General features: G+C 36.2%; 1 non-coding gene across 1 annotated transcript; it reads right to left on the bottom strand.

Moving 5' to 3' along the window:
* Positions 1 to 18,959: 18,959 nt before the first annotated feature.
* LOC112746631 (small nucleolar RNA R71) lies at positions 18,960 to 19,067 on the bottom strand. The gene has a single exon (XR_003174502.1). It is a non-coding gene; the product is annotated as a small nucleolar RNA R71 (small nucleolar RNA).
* Positions 19,068 to 20,234: the final 1,167 nt, after the last annotated feature.

Raw genomic sequence — 20,234 nt, forward strand, 5'->3', positions numbered from 1 at the left:
CAACCTTAGTTGCTGCAGGTTTATTTCCTATAGAGGCAGGTTGAGAAGCCTTCTTGAGGGAGTTATTATCAGCACTTGCAGGTGTCTGATCCCTCACTGGCATTTGAACGCTAGAACTGGACATGGATTGGGTGTTTAACGCCAGATTCCTACCCTTTTCTGGCGTTTGAATGCCAGAACTGGACATGGATTGGGAGTTTAACGCCAGTTTTTCACCCGTTTCTGGTGTTTGAACGCCAGACTTATTCCTCTCTGGGCTCTTACTATCCTCAGAGGGATTTCGGGTAGCAGGTTGCTCATCCTCTGTCAGCTGTTCCTTTTTTGGCTTTCTGCTACTTTGAGTTGAGATATTTAATATTTTTCCACTTCTTAATTGAACTGCTTGGCACTCCTCTGTTATCTGTTTTGATAACTGCTGTTTTGTTTGATTCAATTGTGATTTCATATCCTTGTTAGCATTTTTGGTTTCTTGTAGCATCACCTTAAATTCTGCTAACTGCCTTGTTATAGAAGATAGTTGCTGATTGAGCTCAGCAACTTGTTCCTGAGGACTAAAGTCAGTTGATACTGCCTTAGCTTCTTCGTTCATAGAGGACTCATTACTTATGTACAGATGCTGATTTCTAGCAACTATATCGATAAGCTCTTGAGCCTCTTCAATAGTTTTTCTCATGTGTATAGATCCACCAACTGAGTGGTCTAGAGATACCTGAGCTTTTTCTGTAAGCCCATAGTAGAAGATGTCTAACTGCACCCACTCTGAAAACATTTCAGAGGGGCATTTTCTTAGCATCCCTCTGTACCTCTCCCAGTCGTTATAAAGGGATTCATCATCCTCTTGTTTAAAGCCTTGGATGTCCAGCCTTAGCTGTGTCATCCTTTTTGGAGGGAAATATTGATTCAGAAATTTGTCTGATAACTGTTTCCATGTTCTTATGCTTGCTGTAGGTTGGTTATTTAACCACCTCTTAGCTTGATCTTTTATAGCAAATGGAAACAGTAATAATCTGTAGACATCTTGATCTACTTCCTTGTCATGTACTGTGTCAGCAATTTGCAAGAACTGTGCCAGAAACTCAGTAGGTTCTTCCTGTGGAAGACCGGAATACTGGCAATTTTGCTGCACCATGACAATGAACTTAGGATTTAGCTCAAAACTGCTTGCTCTGATGGGAGGTATACAGATACTACTCCCGTATGCAGTAGTAATGGGGTTAGCATATGACCCCGGAGTCCTTCTGGACTGTTCATTTCCACTTAAGTCCATGATGGAGAAAAGGGAATTGATATGAATTGCAAATAAAATATATTTTTGTTTTTATTTTATTTAAGTAGAAACAAACTGAATAATTAAAAATAAATAAAAATAATAAGATAAAATAAAATAATTATAAATTTGCAAAACTGAGAGAAAAATAAATTTAAAAACTAAAATAATTACTTAATTAAGAAGATTTGAAAAATTTTGGATATGATTTTTGAAAATGATTTTGAATTTTGAAATTTCAAAACTAAGATAAGATAGAATAAAAATTTTAAAATAAAAATCTGAATTTTTAAATGAAATTTTTGAAATCTCAATTAAATAAATATGGAAGATATTTTTTAATTTAATGAGGAAAGAGAAAAACAATAAAATGACACCATACTTAGAATTTCTAGATCAAAACAAGGAAAACAACAGGAAAACTTTGAATATCAAGATGAACACCAAAGTAACTTCTGAAAAATTTTTAAGAAAACTAAAACACAAAGGACACGAAACTTAAAAATTTTTATACTTTGAACACTAATAATTCAAAAAAAATGAAAGAAAAATAAACTCATGCAAATGACACCAAACTTAAAATATGAAACTAAACTCAAACAGAAGACTAAATCATGAAGTTATTGGTTTTGAAAACTTTCGAAAATAATTTAGAAAAATAAAATAAGGATTTTAAAATTTTAACCAAAAACAATAATAGAAGACTCTAAACCAAAAAGAAAAACTTTTCCTAATCTAAGCAACAAAATAAACCGTCAGTTGTCCAAACTCGAATAATCCTCGGCAACGGCACCAAAAACCTTGGTGCACGAAATTACAATCACACTTTTGAAATTCTGCACAACTAACCAGCAAGTATACTGGGTCGTCCAAGTAATACCTTACGTGAGTAAGGGTCGATCCCATGGAGATTGTCGGCTTGAAGCAAGCTATGGTTATTCTGTAACTCTTAGTCAGGAAATTAGTAATAAAAATGATTGGATTTATGAAGAGTAAATAACATAAAATAAATACTTGTTATTCAGTAGTGGAGAACATGTTGAGGTTATGGAGATGCTCTATCTTCTGAATTTCTGCTTTCCTACAGTCTTCTTCTTCACGCACGTAGGTCTCCTTGACGTTAGGATTTTTGCCAATAATGAATTTCATAAAAACAGTCGCGTTGTAGATATAGTCTCTAAACCGACAGAAATCCCTTCGTACAAACGTTTTGGTTGTCACAAATAACAAACCCCTTTAAAATTGATAACCGAGTATTTGAACCTCGGGTCGTCTTCTCAAGGAATTGAAGAGAGGTATGTTCTTATTATTGGTTATGGAAAAAAAAGTATGTTTTGGGGTTTTATTAATGTATAAGATAAGAAGCAACAATAGTAAATGGCAGAGGAAATAAAATAATAACAATAAAAATGAACTCTTGGCAAGGTATTAGAAATTGGAAGTCCGGACTTAGTTATCCTGAGTTACTAATTTCTTAACCAATGCCAAGAATGTAGAAAGCTAAATTAAAATCACAAATATCTGGAATACCTCAGATAAAATACATTCAAAGTAGTAAAATCTAACATGGAAAAGTTCATAAGCCAATTGGGCAACATAAGTCACATACAAATAAAAGCATTAGAGTATCTGAAAGTAAAAGAGAAATATGAAGAAAAAGGAATATTGAACCTGGATCGAGAGTCACTATTAAAAACTAAGAGAAATCCTAAATCCTAATCCTAAGAGAGAGAGAGAGAGCCTCTCTCTCTAAAACTACATCTAAAACATGAAAAGTGGATTATTAGAGCCTCCTTATGAATGGATACAATCCCCCACTTTATAGCCTCTAATATGTGTTTTCTGGGTCGCAAACTGGGTCAAAAACAGTCCAGAATTCGCTGGTTTCGAATTTTATCACGCTGGTTTTTTGTCACTGCGACATGGCCACATGGATCACGCGGTCGTGTCACCTAGCATCAAGGAAACTATGGCATATTATATATCAAATCGAAGCCCCGGACGTTAGCTTTCCAACGCAACTGGAACCGCGTCGTTTGGACCTCTGTAGCTAAAGTTATAGTTGTTTGAGTGCGAAGAGGTCAGGCTGGACAGCTTAGCAATTTCTCCAACTTCTTGTATTCCTTCCACTTTTGCATGCTTCCTTTCCATCTTCCCAGCCATTCTTGCCCTGTAATCTCTGAAATCACTTAACACACATATCAAGGCATCTAATGGTAATAAGAGAGGATTAATATTAGCAATTATAAGTCCAAAGAAGCACGTTTTCAATCAAAGCACATAATTAGGAAGGCAAATGAAAAACCATGCAAATAGTATGAATAAGTGGGTAAAGAGTTAATAAAAACCACTCAATTGAGCACAAGATAAACCATAAAATAGTGGTTTATCAACCTCCCCACACTTAAACATTAGCATGTCCTCATGCTAAGCTCAAGAGAAACTATAAAGATGAAGAGGAATGGTAGAATGTATGAAATGCAACCTATGAATGCAACTACATGCTAAATGCTTTTACTTACTTGGTTAAGAGTAAATAAGTTCTCCAAGAATAAATATGAACTGGATTTCACTAATTCAAATCATGAAAATGAAGTACAAATAGACTTGCAAGAAGAAAATAGCTCATAAAAGTAGGGAACAAGGAATTGAGCATCGAACCCTCACTGGTAGTGTATACACTCTAATCACTCAAGTGTTTAAGGTTCGATTCTCTCAATTCTCTACTAACCTTGCTTTCTAAGGCTTGCTCTTCATCTAACAATCAACATAAATTTGATGCACAGATACACATATCAAGAGGTCTTTTAAGAGTTGTAATGGGGTTATGGTCAAGGTAGGATTGTATTTGGCCAAGTGGACTAAAATCTGAATCCTTAATTAACTTAAACTTTCCACCTAACTTTAGACAATCCATGTAATCATAATACCACCCTTAACTATCCATTAACCATGTTTCCACATATTCATGCATCCTAATTTTAAGTACAGTACATATGCATTGCTTTCACCACTTACTTTGGGGCATTTTGTCCACTTTTACTTATTTACTCTTTTTCTTTTCTTTTTCTCCTTTATTTTTTTTTATTTTTCTTTTTTTTTACATTATTTTTTTCTTTTTTTTTTCTTTTGTTTTTCTCAATGCATATGATTAAAGTATTGAATGCATGAACATATTCTCAACATTCTTTCACATTTTCAGAAAATTTTAACATACTCAATTCTCAAACCAAATGTTTCTAAACCCACTTTTTCCCACACTTAATTCATGAGCACTCTCACTAGTCTAAGCTAACCAAGAATTCAAATTAAGGACATTATTATTTTCCGCTTAGAGTTAATGATGTGCTAAAGTAAAGAACAGAGGGGTATAATAGGCTCAAATTGGTTTGCAAGGGATAATGAAAGGTAAGGCCATATGGGTATGTAAGCTCAGTGAAACAAAGGCCTCAATCATGTAAGTGTATGCATACATCAAATCATGGAAATATAGAATCAAGCAAGACAAAGATCACAATTTTAGAGAGAAAAACACACATCAAAAATAAAATGTTGGTTGAAAAATATAACCAAATCAAATAGGCTCAAAATCTCACTGGTTTTGTGTGTTCGAGCTCTAAACCATGTTCCAGTATAATATCTCTTCAAACAAGTGTAACATTAAATTTTATTCAAATTAGTAAAATTTTCTAAAAATTTTCTTGAAAAAGAAAATATTACTTCAACCAAGTGGTAAAATATGCAAGAAATTTAACAAATATGCAATCAAACATGCAAATGCAACAATGAATTAGGAAAATAAATAATTGGTGTTGAGATAGAGGAGTAACTAACCCATGGAGATTGGTATCGACCTCCCCACACTTAAAGATTGCACCGTCCTCGGTGCATGCTGAGATGTGCAGGTGGACGTGTTGCTCCAACTGACGCTTGTAGATGGAGGTGCCTTAGTTGGAGATCTCTTGGTTCCTTTCCTTGCTGGTGTCTTGTCAGTGGCCTTCTCTTTTTTCTTTCTTGGTACCCATGGCTAAGGAAGAAGAAAAAGGAAGAGTGTAAAATATAGAAAACTAAGACTGGAAGAGAGGAAATTCCAAGTGATAAGGAATGCCAAGGAAAGATGATAGCCCAACTACATGGTAGCTACAACATGTAGGAAAGACAACAATAAAGATCAGAAAGGGGCAATTCAAAATAATAAGATGCAAGAGGATAAAAACATGCAAATAATAGGCATGAGAAGCATAGCTCAAGCATCAAGTAATAAATGTGCTAAATTAAAGAGCATGTGTAATGATGACAATTGTGAATGATAATCCCAAATACATGTGGAGCACAAGTATTGTGAAAAAGAGGCATGCAAGTGAGAGAGTAAAATAAAATAAGATTTAAAATGCCATAAAAGCTTTTTCACAAACACTGGATGTGCAAGTTAAAATAGGGATGAAAATAATGTAATCCAAATGTATATGAGAGCCATGAATAAATGTCAATTGTCAAATCTCTCCTCCGAATAGCCATCTGCTCAAATAAATTAAGGCACTTATCCAAATAAAACTCCAACACCAACATAAAAATGCATGAAAAAGAATTGAAAAAGAAAAAAGGAAAGAAAAAATAAATGCATTAAATTAAAGGGATAGAAGAGTAGAGGGGAAGAAGGAGAGAAAGAAAGAAGAAAGAAGAAAAGATAGAAGAAATTAGGATTGAAAAAGAAAAATAAGATAATTGGTACTAATCTGGATAGGTTGTGCGACGCTGGCGACGCGGACGCGTGGGTGACGCGGTCGCGTGGTGCGCAATAAGGTTAGGCGACGCGGACGCATGGGGCATGCGATCGCGGGACTTGATTTGTGCTAGTGGCGCGAGTGCAGCCTCACCGTCGCACAACTCTCTGTTCGAAACTTGGTATTTGCCAAAATCCAGGGTGACGCGATCGCGTGGGTGACGCGATCGCATGAGTGGCCTTTCTTTTTAAAAATGACGCAGACGCGTGGGGCACGCGTTCGCGTGGTAGGGCTTGGGCTTCCAGCACGAGTCCAGCCCAACTCCAGCTCAACTTTCTGCCATATACCCTTTTTACGCCGATTATAGGTGACGCGGTCGCGTGGGAGTCTATTTTTCCAAATGACGCGGACGCGTCATCGACGCGGTCGCGTGGAGTCAATTTGTGCTAATGGCGCGCCTCCAGCGCTGCTCCTGCGTAACTCTCTGTTCAATTCTTTTCTCCCCAACGCACTAGTGACGCGGACGCGTCAGCGACGCTGCCGCGTCGCGTGCGTGTTTTTTTTTTTTTTTTTTGTATAATCTGAAAAAAATGCAGAATGCACTGTTAATATGAATGTGATGCAAAACTCTAGGTTCAATATAATAAAATAAAATAAAACTCAAAAACAAATAAAACTAAATAAAAATGAAAAAGGAATGATTATACCATGGTGGGTTGTCTCCCACCTAGCACTTTTAGTTAAAGTCCTTAAGTTGGACATTTGGTGAGCTCCCTGTTATGGTGTCTTATGCTTGTATTCATCCAGGAATCTCCACCAATGTTTGTGATTCCAGTAACCTCCGGGGTCCCAAACTAGGCGCAGAAAGCCTTCAAGTAAGTTAAAGCAAGTGACCAGGCCCCAAGAGTGGTAATTGATAGAATGGATTCCGGGGTCCCAGACCTTGCCTTTGCACCCGTCTTTTGGTTGAGCAATATTGTTCCCTCCGGGTGGCAAGCAGTCTGAATTCTCACGTAAGTGGCCAAACAACTTCCTAGACCTATTCAGTTGAGCTTTACACCAACTTTTGCATTTAAACTTTGAGCACACAACCATGTTGAACCTTGCTTGTCAATTCTTATCACTGGCCATCTTCCTCTTACTCTTAATGCCACAAAGAGCTCTAAGTTGACCATCCGTCTCCAGTAGCCCATATTCAAGTGGGATTAGAAAGCTATGGGATATGAATTCTACCCACTTGAATGTTGTGAAGGATGATGGAAACTTAGGGGGAGGTATTTTTAATGAAATTGCAAGCTCCACTCCCTTGTGCTCTTTTCTGATAACTACCACCTCTTTGCAAGCTTCTTCAATTTCAAGCTCTTCCTCTTGGTAGCTCTCTTTCAATTCAATCTCCTCTTCATTGCTTTCCAAGGGCATGGGAGGTTGTGCTTCTTCTTCTTGAATCTCCATCTCTTGATCAACCTCTTCCAAGTCTTCAACTATGATATGCTTTGGAGGTTGTACACCCTCCTCAGCATCAATTTCAACTGTCTTGGAAGGAGGCTCTATGACTGGACTTTCCCATGGAGGTTCTGCATCTCCTAAGTCTTCAACCACTTCTTCTTCTTCAATAATTCCGGCTTCCTCTACTTGTTCCAGTACAAAGTCATGCTCCGTACTGTTCACTGGAGTTTTTGGTATCTCCTTCATACTACGTTCTTCATTAGATTGCCCACATGAAGCCATGGGGGTTCCTTGAGTGTCCAAACGTCGGGAAGCTAATTGACTCATTATTGCTTGCCCCAATTGATGAATGGTTGCCTGAAATCTATCCACTGTTTCTTTTAGGCGAATCTCTGCTTCTCGGGTTGCCGGATTTGGACAGGACATATAGAGAAGTGGTGGTGGTTGGGAGTGAGTGGATTGGAATTGGGGTGGTTCTATATATGGTTCATATGGCTCATAAGGTGGTTGGTATGGTGATTGAGGGTTAGGGTCATATGGAGGTGAATGGTGGTAGTTGGCTTGTGAGTGTGGTTGTTCAAAGTTGTGTTGAGGAAAGGGTTCATAGGCATATGGTGGTGGTTGTTGATAGTCCATTGGAGGTGGTTGTTGCCATGAGGGTTGATCAAATCCTTGTGGCTCCTCCCATCTTTGATTGTTCCAACCTTGATGCCTGTTCTCATTGTAATTTCTTCTTCCTGCAATATTATTGTAACCAGACTCATAGCCAAAAGGATGAGAGTTCATAGTGGCAAATAAAAATTAAAAAAAAAATAAAAACAATTTTAAATTAAAAGGTTATTTAAATTTTGAAATTGAAAATTAAATTTTGAAATTTGAATTTTAAATTTTTGAAATTTGAATTTTAAATTTTTGAAATTTGATTTTTGAAATAAGATAAGATAAGAAAAAAAATTTTAAAAATAAAAATCTGAAATTTTTTTTTTGAAAAAATTAATTAAAAATATTTTTGAATTTAATGAGGAAATAGAAAAACAATAAAATGACACCAAATTTCAAATTTTTAGATCAAACGGAAGAAAACAACTAAGAACAGCTTGAAGGTCAAGCTGAACGTGAAGAACAACTTGAAGATCAAGATGAACACTAAGAACAAATTTTTGAAAATTTTTTTTTAATAACTAAATAAAAACAAATAACCTCTTAATTTACGGAAAAGCAAAAATAAAAACAAAAATAAAAACAAATAAACAAGAAAAAATCAAAAAAAAAATTTACGATAACCAATAATAAGGCACACGTTTGCAACTCCCCGGCAACGGCGCCATTTTGACGTTAGGATTTTTGCCAGTAAAGAATTTCATAAAAACAGTCGCGTTGTAGATATAGTCTCTAAACCGACAGAAATCCATTCGTACAAACGTTTTGGTTGTCACAAATAACAAACCCCTTTAAAATTGATAACCGAGTATTTGAACCTCGGGTCGTCTTCTCAAGGAATTGCAGGGAGGTATGTTCTTATTATTGGTTATGGAAAAAAAGTATGTTTTGGGGTTTTATTAATGTATAAGATAAGAAGCAACAATAGTAAATGGCAGAGAAAATAAAATAACAACAATAAAAATGAACTCTTGGCAAGGTTTTAGAAATTGGAATTCCGGACTTAGTTATCCTGAGTTACTAATTTCTTAACCAAAGCCAAGAATGTAGAAAGCTAAATTAAAATCACAAATTTCTGGAATACCTCAGATAAAATACATTCAAAGTAGTAAAATCTAACATGGAAAAGTTCATAAGCCAATTGGGCAACATAAGTCACATAAAAATAAAAGCATTAGAGTATCTGAAAGTAAAAGAGAAATATGAAGAAAAAGGAATATTGAACCTGGATCGAGAGTCACTCTTAAAAACTAAGAGAAATCCTAAATCCTAATCCTAAGAGAGAGAGAGCCTCTCTCTCTAAAACTACATCTAAAACATGAAAAGTGGATTATTAGAGCCTCCTTATGAATGGATGCAATCCCCCACTTTATAGCCTCTAATCTGTGTTTTCTGGGCCACAAACTGGGTTAAAAATAGTTCAGAATTCGCTGGTTTCGAATTTTGTCACGCTGGTTTTTCGTCAATGCGACGTGGCCGCATGGATCACGCGGTCGCGTCACCTAGCTTTAGAGGAACTATGGCATATTATATATCAAATCGAAGCCCCAGACGTTAGCTTTCCAACGCAACTGGAACCGCGTTGTTTGGACCTGTGTCGCTAAAGTTATAGCCGTTTGAGTGCGAAGAGGTCAGGCTGGACAGCTTAGCAATTTCTCCAACTTCTTGTATTCCTTCCACTTTTGCATGCTTCCTTTCCATCTTCCCAGCCATTCTTGCCCTGTAATCTCTGAATTAACTTAACACACATATCAAGGCATCTAATGGTAATAAGAGAGGATTAATATTAGCAATTATAAGTCCAAATAAGCACGTTTTCAATCAAAGCACATAATTAGGAAGGCAAATGAAAAACCATGCAAATAGTATGAATAAGTGGGTAAAGAGTTAATAAAAACCACTCAATTGAGCACAAGATAAACCATAAAATAGTGGTTTATCACTCCTTCCATGGCAAGCTGTATGTTGGTGGATCACCGTTGTCAATGGCTACCATCCATCCTCTCAGTGAAAATGGTCCAAATGCGTTGTCACCGCACGGCTAATCATCTATCGGTTCTCCCTCATGTTGGAATAGAATCCATTGATTCTTTTGCGTCTGTCACTCCGCCCAGCACTCGCGAGTTTGAAGCTCGTTACAGTCATCTCTTCCCAGATCCTACTCGGAATACCACAGACAAGGTTTAGACTTTCTAGATCTCAGGAATGGCCGCCAATAATTCTAGCCTATACCACGAAGACTCTGATCGTGAACCAGGAGGCTAAGAGATACACACTCAAGCTAGTGCAAATAGAACGGAGGTGGTTGTCAGGCACGCGTTCATAGGTGAGAATGATGATGAGTATCACGGATTATCACATTCATCAGGGTGAAGTGCGAGTGAATATCTTAGAATATAAACAAGCGTGATTGAATGAAAAAACAGTAGTAATTGCATTAATTCATCGAAACACAGCAGAGCTCCTCACCCCCAACCATAGGGTTTAGAGACTCATGCCGTCAGAAATATATTATGAAGTGTAAAAATGTCATGAGGTACATAGTAAGTCTCTAAAAGTTATTTTTATAATAAACTAGTAGCTAGGGTTACAAAAAATAAGCAATTAAGTGCAGATAGTGCAGAAATCCACTTCCGGGGCCCACTTGGTGTGTGCTTGGACTGAGCATTGAGCTTTACACATGTAGAGGCTTTTCTTGGAGTTAAACGCCAAGTTGCAGCCTGTTTGTGGCGTTTAACTCTGGTTTGTAACCTGTTTCTAGCGTTTAACTTCAGAATAGGGCAGGAAGTTGTCGTTTGAACGCCAGTTTGCGTCGTCAAAACTCGGGCAAAGTACGGACTATTATATATTGCTGGATAGCCCTGGATGTCTACTTTTCAACGTAATTGAGGGCGCGCCAATTTTCTTTCTGTAGCTCCAGAAAATCCATTTCGAGTGCAGGGAGGTCAGAATCCAATAGCATCTGCAGTCCTTTTTTAGCCTATGAATCAGATTTTTGCTCAGGTCCCTCAATTTCAACTAGAAAATACCTAAAATCACAGAAAAATACACAAACTCATAGTAAAGTCCAGAAATGTGAATTTTGCATAAAAACTAATAAAAACATAGTAAAAACTAACTAAATCATACTAAAAACTACCTAAAAACAATGCCAAAAGCGTATAAATTATCCGCTCATCAGGCGGCTAGTGCTCCTCCTTGAGGACCCAATGTGATGCCTGATCTCTTCAATGTCACTCCTTTGCCTTTGTTGTTCTTCCCTCAGAGCCATTTCTTCTTGCCTTATGGCTCTTTAATCTTCTCTTATTTCATAGAGGGTAGTGGAATGCCCTTGATGCTCCACCCTCAATTGCTCCATGTTAGTGCTTAGTTCTCCAAGAGAAGTCTGCCATTGATCCCAATAGCTTTGAGGAGGAAAATACATCCCTTGAGGCATCTCAGGGGTCTCATGCTGAGGCGGCTGCACAGGTTCTTGTGCATGATCTCTAGTTTGCTTCATCCTCTTCTTAGTGATGGGCTTGTCCTCCCCAATAGAGATATCTCCCTGATGGGTGGAAAATTAGATTTCCACACAAAACTCACCGGCAAGGGTACCGGGTCGCATCAAGTAGTAAAACTCACTTAGAGTAAGGTCGATCCTACATGGATTGATGGATCAAGCAACTTTAGTGAGGTGATTAGTTTAGTCAAGCTAACATTGACGAATTGAGTGAAAATTAGAGCAACAGAACATAAATTGCAAGGAATTTAAAGTTGCAAAAAGTAAATGAGCAGAAACGTAAAGAGCAAGGAATGTAAACTGACAGAATCTTAAATGACAAAAAAGGTAAATTTCATGAAATGTAAAGGGGGTTGGGTATAGGAAATTAAATGAAGCATTAAATCAAAACTCAGGACAATTGCAGGAATTGTAAATTGCAAGAAACTCAATTGTAAATTGCAGAGGCATTAAATTTGCTGAAAAGTAGATCAAGCTCAAAGGAAACGAAAATGTGAAAGTGTAGAAGAACAGAATTGCAGATTTGTAGGAAAAGTAAATTTGAATCTCAATAATATCAAATGTAAAGTTGCAGAAAGTGAATTTGCAAGAAAGAAAAGTGTAGCAGAGAATTGTAGAAATTGAAAATTTGCATAAGCCAAATTGAATTCAATTATAATAGAAATGTAAAATTGCAGAAAAGGAAAAGGAAGCTAAGCTCTCTACCAGAGCCTTCTACCCTACTTCTAATGCTCTCTAGCAGAGTCACCCTTTCTTAATGAAATGAAACATATGCCTTTTTATAGGCTTTACAAAATGAAAATGAAATTGAAATTGAAAACAAATTACAATTTAAATGAAATTCCTATTCTAACTATCTCTTGTGACTTTGAGTGATGATAATGGCTTTGCTTGCTTTGGATTTGAAGAAGAGTGGATCCGGATGGCTTGATTTAATTGGATCAGTGTGCATTTTGTGAGGCTTGGGTCAGGGGCACTTGGTGAGGCTCCAGTAGAGTGCTCGGTTAAGTAAGAAAACGTAGCGCTCCCTTGCTTAGTGTCAAGCCTTCGAACTAAGCCTTGTGCCAAAGTAGCGCTCAGTGAATGATTTGAACGTAACGCTACATGCTTGAGTTGGTCTCCACTTTCGAACCTTGCTGGCTTTATTTGCTAGCAATTTCCTCAGGCCAAGGTAGCGTTCAGTGAGGTTAAGCAACGTAGTGCTACTTTGCTTCCCTTGTGTGCATGGTTCGAACCTTCATGGGCCACGAAAACGCTCAATCAAATGAACGTAGCGCTCAATTATTTGAACGCTCTTCCTTGCCTAATGAACGCTTGCTTCATTCCTTTCATTGCCAACTTAGTGCTCATTTCCTAATGAACGCTAGTGTTCATTTATTTATTCATTGGCATTTAATAATCATGTATGCATTCATTAATTAATGCCAATGCATTACGTTAAAGCAATTTGCTTTAATAATGTACTTCATGCATTCTTCCATTGGCTTTAATTAATAATGCATTCATTTCATTCATTCTTCAATGCCAATGCATGGTTCATGATGACATCAACTAATCAAATGCATGCATGCTTTCATTAATTTTAATTACTTAATAATGCTATAAAGCTCATTCATTTAATTCATTCTAATTAAATGCATGTATGCATAATATTTTATGATAATAAGGCCATGGCTTCATGGTCATGGGCCACGCTTTTAAAAGCGTGGCCTAAAGTTCCAAAGTATGCTCAAACTTTAAAGTGTGTCCCGAAATCATTCTTTTCTTCTTTTGAACTGATTTTGTGCTATTTTGCTTCTTTTTCCACTTAGTTCCTACAAAATTTATAAAATTAAAAGATCAAGAAAATATACCATTTAAGCACAAAAGAATGCAATATTTAAGCACTAATCATCAATTTCTTGTATGAGAAAGCATAGAAGAACATGACATGATGACATTTCATCACAACACCAAACTTAAACCTTGCTTGTCCTCAAGCAAGAAAAGAATCATGCAAAAAAGATTGACAATCCAAGGTAAGTAGAATAGCAACTCAATGTTCAAGGTTGACTAGTTTTCTATGAATGCTACAATCACAAAAGAAATGTAAATGATTGATGCTTCTATCTAGCTCAGTTTATGAAATCTTTTCCTTATATTTCTTCCTTGAAACAAGCTTTTGATTTTCTTATTAGCTTTTCCTTTTGGGTGCTTTGCCTCATGAGTTGTTAACAAAACTACAACTCTAAATGCTTTGTTTTTAAGTATTACTACTTGACACATAAGCACCACAAGCATTTAATTAGAGGACTTCTTTAAGCTCATTTGTTTCTTTTCTTAACTCTCTAATCATTGATGCTCAGAGTCTTGAGCTTTGAGGGAGTGCATTTGCACTTGAGCCTAGCTTTGACTTCTAAGTGTTTTATTTTCAAGCTTTTTGCTTGATACATAGACACCACAAGTACTTAACAACTTAATTATCATTGGTACTCAGAGCCTTCAGCTTTCTCATTCTTTCCCTTTTTCTTTTCTTGCCTTAATTTGCAATTTCTTCTTCAAGGTTTTCATGATTTCAAAAAGATTTCATAAAATGTCCTAGATGAAAACTTCAATTAAATAAAATCCAATGCAATTGAGCAATAATTAACCATACTAGCCTTCCAATACTTGTATGCACATGCTAAGTTCTTCTTTAATTCCTTGTTTGTTTATGATCATGATGCTTTATTGCTTTTGAATTTACAAAACTCAAGTTGGTAGTCATAATGTCACAGCAACATGTTGCAAATCAAAATTCAGGCTATGCTTATTCATACCGCACATGCATACAGAGAAGATAAAGACAATCATGCAATTTAAAGTGCTGGAAATAAATGAGAGAAAAAGGAACTTTACAACCTTGTAATACATCTTCTCTACTGTTGTCCTTTTCCTTCTACTCTTCCTTCTTCCCATACCAATACTCAGAATGGTTGCTCATCCTCAAGCAACAATTAGAACAATGGTGATGGGTCTAGAATGGACCATGAGTGTCTTACACAATAAAGTGTTAGTAGTACATGTGTTTTAAGCAAGCAGAATGAATAATAACAATGAAGGCACAGAGAAATAGAGACATTGAGATTGCAAAAATAAGAGGGTGTGCATGATACATTGCATAAAGTATGAATGGCACACCAAACTTAGTGTGACACTTTCACTTAGAATTGATGCAAGTATCCAGCAAAGATTGGACGCAAATTTTTGTTGCATAGCAACACCAAACTTAGAATGTAACCACATGTCAACTTATTTGAACTAAAACTAAACACAAGAAACTGTTATATGTTAGATACAATCACCAAGCCAAGAATCTGTTATGAATAAGGATCTCTTGGTGATGTATTAACAAAATCAGCTAATAAAAGAAAGCATTAAAAACAAAGAAATGACTAAAACAAAGTGAAAACTAAAATTATCCAACTAAGAAGAAAAATAACACTGCAAAGGGCATTATGATTATGTAGACAAGTGGTGTTGCTGAATAAATTGCATAGAAAATAAGTGGCACACCAAACTTAGAATCTTAGTGTGACACTTTCAATTCAGATTTGATGCAATCATCCATAGAGATTAACAACAGCTTGTTGCAGGGCAACTGATGAGCGGATAATTTATACGCTTTTTGGCATTATTTTTACATAGTTTTCAGTATAGTTTAGTTAGTTTTTAGTATATTTTTATTAGTTTTTAATTAAAAATCACATTCCTAGACTCTACTATGAGTTTGTGTGTTTTTCTATGATTTTAGGTAATTTCTGGCTGAAATTGAGGGACCTGAGCAAAAATCAGATTCAGAGGTTGAAGAAGGACTGTAGATGCTGCTGGATTCTAACCTCCCTGCACTCAAAATGGATTTTCTGGAGCTACAGAACTCCAAATGGCGCGCTCTTAATTGCGTTGGAAAGTAGACATCCAGGGCTTTCCAGCAATATATAATAGTCCATACTTTTCCCGAGTTTAGAGGACGCAAACTGCCGTTGAACGCCAGTTCCATGGTGCATTCTGGAGTCAAACGCCAGAAACAGGTTGCTAAGTGGAGTTAAACACCAGAAACAGGTTACAAAATGGCGTTCAACTCCAAGAGAAGCCTCTACATGTGTAAAGCTCAATGCTCAGCCCAAGCACACACCAAGTGGGCCCCGAAAGTGGATTTCTGCATCATTTACTTATCTCTGTAAACCCTAGTAACTAGTTTAGTATAAATAGGACTTTTTACTATTGTATTTACATCTCTGGACGTTTAGTTCTTAGATGATGGAGGCTGGCCATTAGGCCATGCCTGGACCTTATCACTTATGTATTTTCAATGGTAGAGTTTCTACACTCCATAGATTAAGGTGTGGAGCTCTGCTGTTCCTCATGAATTAATACAAAGTACTACTGTTTTTGTATTCAATTCAAGCTTATTCCTATTCTAAGATATCCATTCGGACCCAAGAACATGATGAATGTGATGATTATGTGACGCTCATCATCATTCTCACCTATGAACGCGTGCCTGACAAACACTTCCGTTCTACATGCAAATAAGCTAGAATGAGTATCTCTTAGATATCTAATACAGAGGACCGAGTCTGAGATATTAGAATCTTCGTGGTATAAGTTAGAACCCATGGATGGCCATTCTTGAGATCCGGAAAGTCTAAACCTTGTCTGTGGTATTCCGAGTAGGATCTGGGAAGTGATGACTGTGACGAGCTTCAAACTCGCGAGTGCTGGGCGTAGTGACAGACGCAAAAGGATAGTAAATCCAATTCCAGTATGATCGAGAACCGCCAGATGATTAGCCATGCAGTGACAGCGCATTGGACCATTTTCACAGAGAGGATGGGATGTAGCCATTGACAACGGTGATGCCCTACATAAAGCTTGCCATGGAAAGGAGTAGGAATGGTTGGATGAAGACAGCAGGAAAGCAGAGGTTCAGAGGAACGAAAGCATCTCTATACGCTTATCTGAAACTCTCACCAATAAATTACATAAGTATCTCTATCCTATTTTAATTATCTTTTAGTACACTATAATCTCTTAATACATTTGAATCCGCCTAACTGAGATTTACAAGGTGACCATAGCTTGCTTCAAGCCGACAATCTCCGTGGGATCGACCCTTACTCACGTAAGGTTTATTACTTGGACGACCTAGTGCACTTGCTGGTCAGTTGTGCGAAGTTGTGACAAAGAATTAAGATTATGAACGTGCGTATTAAGTTATTAGCGCCGTTACCAAGGAATGGAACCGTCACGATTTCTGCGCACCAAGTTTTGCCGCCGTTGCTGGGGATTGTTCGAGTTTGGACAACTGACGGTTCATCTTGTTGCTCAGATTAGGTAACTTTATTTTAATTTTAACCTTTTTGTTTTTATTATTCTTATTTTCGAAAAAATCAAAAATTTTTCTTTTTTTTCTCAATTAATTTTTGAAAAATACAAAAAAATTTTTACAAAATCATAAAATCAATAATATTTTTTGTGTTTCTTGCTTGAGTCTAGAGTCAACTTTTAAGTTTGGTGTCAATTGCATCTTTTTAATTTTCTAAAAATTATTTTCGAAAATTTCATGCATTTCATTCTTCATGATCTTCAAGTTGTTCTTGGCCAGTCTTCTTGTTTGATCTTCATACTTTCTTGTTTTGTGTCTTTTCTTGTTTTTCATATGCATTCTTGAAACATTAATGGCTAAAGAATAAAAATTTTTAAGTTTGGTGTCCTGCATGTTCTCTTTTCTTAAAACTTTTTCAAAAATAAGTTCTTGGTGTTCATCTTGACATTCAAAGTGTTTTTGGTGTTCATCATGACATTCAAAGTGTTCTTGCATGCATTAGTTATTTTGATTCATAATTTTCATGTTTTGAGTCTTTGGGTTGTTTTTCTCTTTCTTCATTGAAAATTCAAAAATAAAAAAAATATCTTTCTCTTATTTCACTCATAAATTCCGAAAATTTGAGTTGACTTTTTCAAAAAATTTTCAAAATTAGTTGTTTCTTATGAGTCAAATCAAATTTTCAATTTAAAAATTATATCTTTTTCAAATCTTTTTCAAAAATCAAATCTTTTTCACTTTTTCTTTCATAATTTCAAAAATTTCAATTTGATTTTCAAAATCTTTTTCTTATTTCTATTTCATATTTTCGATTTTAATACTAACAATTAATGTGATTGATTCAAAAATATTAAGTTGTTGCTTGCCTATTAAGAAAGGTTCAATCTTTAAATTTTAAAATCCTATATTTTTGTTTCTTGTTAGTCAAGTAATCAACTTTAATTTTCAAAATCAAATCTTTTTAAATTTCTTTTTCAAATCTTTTTCAAAATAAATTTCAATCACATCTTTTTCAAAATCAATTTCAAAATCTTTTCTAACTTCATATCTTTTCAAAATTAATTTTCAAATATTTTTCAATCAATCTTATCTTTTTGTTTCAATCATATCTTTTTCAAAACTACCTAAGTAACTCTCTCTTTCTAATTTTCGAAAATCCTTTCCCTCTTTTTCAAAATTCTGTTTTTTTATTTAACTAATTGTTTTAATTTTTAATTTAATTTTATTTTAATTTTAATTTTTGAAAGTTAACTTTAAATTTTATTTTTAATTTAATTAATTTTCGAAATTCCCTCTCTCTCATCTTCTTCTAATTATTTATTTATTTACTAACACTTCTCTTCATCTCAAAATTTGAACCCTCTCTTCCTCTTGGTGTTCGAATTTCTCTTCTTCTATTCTTCTATTCTTATACTCACATAAAGGAATCTCTATACTGTGACATAGAGGATTCCATATTTTCTTTTCTGTTTTCTTCTTTTTCATATGAGCAGGAACAAGGATAAGAACATTCTTGTTGAAGCTGATCCTGAACCTGAAAGGACTCTGAAGAGGAAGCTAAGGGAAGCCAAAACACAACTCTCTAGAGAAAATCTGACAGAAATCTTCGAAAAAGAAGAAAACATGGCCGAAAATAATAACAATGCAAGGAAGATGCTTGGTGACTTCACTGCACCAAATTCCAATTTACATGGAAGAAGCGTCTCAATCCCTGCCATTGGAGCAAACAATTTTGAGCTTAAACCTCAATTAGTTTCTCTGATGCAACAGAACTGCAAGTTTCATGGACTTCCATCCGAAGATCCTTTTCAGTTCTTAACTGAATTCTTGCAGATCTGTGATACTGTTAAGACCAATGGGGTTGATCCCGAGGTCTACAGGCTTATGCTTTTCCCGTTTACTGTAAGAGACAGAGCTAGAGTATGGTTGAACTCTCAACCTAAAGATAGCCTGAACTCTTGGGATAAGCTGATCACGGCTTTCTTAGCCAAGTTCTTTCCTCCTCAAAAGCTTAGTAAGCTTAGAGTAGATGTTCAAACCTTTAGACAGAAAGAAGGTGAATCCCTCTATGAAGCTTGGGAGAGATACAAGGAACTGACCAATAAGTGTCCTTCTGACATGCTTTCAGAATGGACCATCTTGGGGACAAGCAACAATTTAAGTTTGGTGTTGTGATGAGCGGATAATTTATACGCTTTTTCGCATTGTTTTTACATAGTTTTCAGTATATTTTAGTTAGTTTTTAGTATATTTTGATTAGTTTTTAATTAAAAATCACATTTCTGGACTTTACTATGAGTTTGTATGTTTTTCTGTGATTTCAGGTAATTTCTGGCTGAAATTGAGGGACTTGAGCAAAAATCAGATTTAGAGGTTGAAGAAGGACTGCAGATGCTGCTGGATTCTGACCTCCCTGCACTCAAAATAGATTTTCTGGAGCTATAGAACTCCAAATGGCGCGCTCTTAATTGTTTTGGAAAGTAGACATCCAGGGCTTTCCAGAAATATATAATAGTCCATACTTTGCTTGAGTTTAGACGACGCAAACTGGCGTTGAACGCCAGTTCCATGTTGCATTCTGGAGTCAAACGCCAGTAATAGGTTGCTAAGTGGAGTTAAACGCCAGAAACAGGTTACAAACTGGCGTTCAACTCCAAGAGAAGCCTCTACACATGTAAAGCACAATGCTCAGCCCAAGCACACACCAAGTGGGCCTCGGAAGTGGATTTCTGCATCATTTACTTATCTCTGTAAACCATAGTAACTAGTTTAGTATAAATAGGACTTTTTACTATTGTATTTACATCTCTGGACATTTAGTTCTTAGATCATGGAGGCTGGCCATTCGGCCATGCCTGGACCTTATCACTTATGTATTTTCAATGGTGGAGTTTCTACACTCCATAGATTAAGGTGTGGAGCTCTGCTGTTCCTCATGAATTAATACAAAGTACTACTGTTTTTCTATTCAATTCAAGCTTATTCCTATTCTAAGATATCCATTCGCACCCAAGAACATGATGAATGTGATGATTATGTGACGCTCATCATCATTCTCACCTATGAACGCATGCCTGACAAACACTTCCGTTCTACATGCAAACAAGCTAGAATGAGTATCTCTTAGATATCTAATACAGAGGACCGAGTCTGAGATATTAGAATCTTCGTCGTATAAGTTAGAACCCATGGATGGCCATTCTTGAGATCCGGAAAGTCTAAACCTTGTCTGTGGTATTCCGAGTAGGATCTGGGAAGTGATGGCTGTGACGAGCTTCAAACTCGCGAGTG

The sequence above is a fragment of the Arachis hypogaea genome, chromosome 14 (genome assembly GCF_003086295.3).
Source record: "Arachis hypogaea cultivar Tifrunner chromosome 14, arahy.Tifrunner.gnm2.J5K5, whole genome shotgun sequence".
NCBI lineage: Eukaryota > Viridiplantae > Streptophyta > Magnoliopsida > Fabales > Fabaceae > Arachis > Arachis hypogaea.